Genomic DNA, 2971 nt, shown 5'->3' with positions numbered 1-2971 from the left:
TACAGGAAAAAGCGGTCAGTAGCAGTTAGTATTAAAGCCTGGTTTTAGGCCTAAAGGGAGGGCTTTCGGTATGTAGGAAAAGTCAGAAAAGTTCAACCGCCTCAGACCAATACTTTTTGAGTTATGTAAAAAAAACTACAGGGGGGTCAAATTGCCCCCCCCCCCAGCAGGAATAGGGTTAATAAATATTTTTCAAAACCAAGTCTGGGAATAGATGGGATATGGAGGAATACTAGCGCCTTGGATAATTCTCTTGGGAATTCCTAAATGTAAACTGGAAGATACTATATATTAATCAACTTCTTACAGGTATCAAATTTACATACTAAAAAGAATTCAAAATTTTAATAGATTTGTATTATTACCTTAATCAGATATATGTCTCACTTGTAAAAACACTTTCTCGAAACGATTAATAAGAGTGTTTTATTTACTTCTGACTTTAACCCTATCTCTGCTGGGGTACTTGAAAACCAGGATATGCTGGGGGGGGTCAATTTGACCCCCCCCCCCCTCTAAATCCCATGTTTGATGTCCAAATATGACAAATGATACATCATTGGAAAGCTCTTGTGCTCTACTTTTAGAATCTGAAAAAAAATTTGCAAATTTTCAAAAATTGAATTTTTTATCGCAAAATCCAGTTATATAGTAAAAATGTTTGCAAAAAAAATTGTCCAAAAAATTAAAAATTATACATTTTTGAAAAGCCCTCGACTATGCCTTTTCAAATATGCAAAAAAATTTGCAAAATTTTAAATAATTTCCTTTGACAGGTTGTTTGCAAAAAATTTGCAATTTCTTTTCGCAAAACTTTTGCAATTCGTTTCCTTATGTCAAAGGCTTTCCAAAAAGCTAAATTTTTTTAAAATCTGACAAGTGGAAGTGGGTCAAAACAAAGATTTAGGTTGTTACAGGAAAAAGCAGTCATTAAGGCAGTGTGCCTGAGGACTCAGACAGTTAGTATTAAAGCCCTGTTTTAGGCCTAAATGGAGGGCTTTGGGTATGTAAGAAAAGTCAGAAAATTTCAACAGCCTCAGACCAATACCTTTTGAGTTATGTAAAAAAAAACTTTAGGGGGGGTCAAATTGACCCCCCCAGCAGGAATAGGGCTAAACACTTACAACCTACGGCAATCGAATTCTTAGGAAGAAATTCTGGATTTAAACAACAAAAATAGGCAAAAGGATTTTTATCTCAAGAAAGAAGAGAAAAAAATTCAGTTTTATTAGAGCAAATGAACTACTTAAAATTTTCTATTACATTACACACCGGACTAACCAGAGTTAGCAGCATTCGGTTTCTTCTATTTGAAATCAAACGTGTTTTGGTCTTTAATTCAATAATCATTTACTTTAAGGATTTGTTTATTTTATACATTTTTATTCAAAATACATATGCCGACAAAAAAGTATTTAAGAAAAAAGGCTAACAAATTATGTTTTATGGGTCAGATTGTGATCGAAAGTCACGGCTTTCTGAAATATTAACAAAACCGTTAAATCCACGTGATTACTGTACCACTATAAAGTAGTATAGTATTGATAGCTTAATAGAATTTTATGTTTCCTGTGCTGACATCAATATAAATTCATAAAACCGTATTTTTATATTTTCTAAACCAATATGTTAGTTTTTATGAAACTTTATATTCCATGATTTATCATACTCTCAGAGAAAACTAGTTTTAATGTCGAAACTTCTCTTCTAACTTTCTCTATAAGATTCACACTGTGAACTAGACAGAAGGTGACGGTCAAAATTGTGTTAAAGGAATTGAGTCTTTGTAACAAACTCTGATTTTCTAATACCTATATTTTTTCCACCTGATGGTGTAAACCTTTGATATTTCAAACTTAGATTTTTCCTTCTAACAGAATTCATAGTTTTAAATACGGCATTGGGCTACAAAGATATAGAGATTAGAACATTATATGTTTGCGACAAAGACTCAATTCCTTTGTGATTGGACTTTGCTAACCAAGATTCTTCTCTTGTTTTGATTTTAATGCTGTTCTTCTTAAAAACTCCAAATAACAGAATTAATAATTAAATACGTGTACATGATTTCAATTTTCCGTGAAATTTACTTTAGTTTGAAGTGGGCTGATATGAATTTATTTTACATAGTTAAAGTATTTGAAACGACAGAAAGCTTAAAGGGAGTGTTCGCGAAAAATGAAAGGGGGTATACGCTTAATGCGATAAAAAAGCGCTTTTAATCGCTACTAATCTTTCTTCAAGGTGTTGCGTGACGCAACTTGCGTCTATAAGGAGAAAATTGTTAATCCGACTCACACCGAAGAATGCAACGTTAATACAAATGCAGAAAGTTGCAACATATAACTCGGATCGTAAAAAAATCAATTTAATTTCAAACAAATCATTCAGTTATTACAACCGATAATCATCGATATTTTTTGACACATGCGTATTTAGTTGATATTTCATAATATTTTCTATTTTTTATGAACTGATAGTTACTTTTATTCCTGTTTCGAGGATTTTTGCTAATGAAGACGACATTTTCGTATTTTCCAGGAATGTTCGAAAATCCAGCACCAGAGGAATATCTTTAAAAAAACTAAATCAAAAATATTATAAAATATAAACTATATACAAACGTGGCGAAAGATAATCGATGACTATAGGTTGTAATATCTGAATGATTTGTTTGAAATTAAGTTGATTTTTTACGGTCCAAGTAGTATGTTGCAATTTTCTCAATTTGTATGGAGGCAAAGTTATTCGGTATGAGACGTCTTTAACAATTTTATACAGAAATACTGATCTGTAGATGGGAGCTCAAGTCTAAATGATTTCCCATTGCATATTATCTGAAAGTAAAATATAAGTTTAAAAATTTAGATTAGTTGTTACTACGCCGGAAGATATGGAAGTGAAGCTAAAAAGGCCCTACAAGGCCCGATGAAAACTTGGTACCGCTCGTCTACCGCTCCTACGCGCTCTT

This window comes from Eurytemora carolleeae, unplaced genomic scaffold (genome assembly GCF_000591075.1).
Source record: "Eurytemora carolleeae unplaced genomic scaffold, Eaff_2.0 scaffold1116, whole genome shotgun sequence".
Taxonomy (NCBI): Eukaryota; Metazoa; Arthropoda; class Copepoda; order Calanoida; family Temoridae; genus Eurytemora; species Eurytemora carolleeae.
This window is presented reverse-complemented; position numbering follows the sequence as displayed.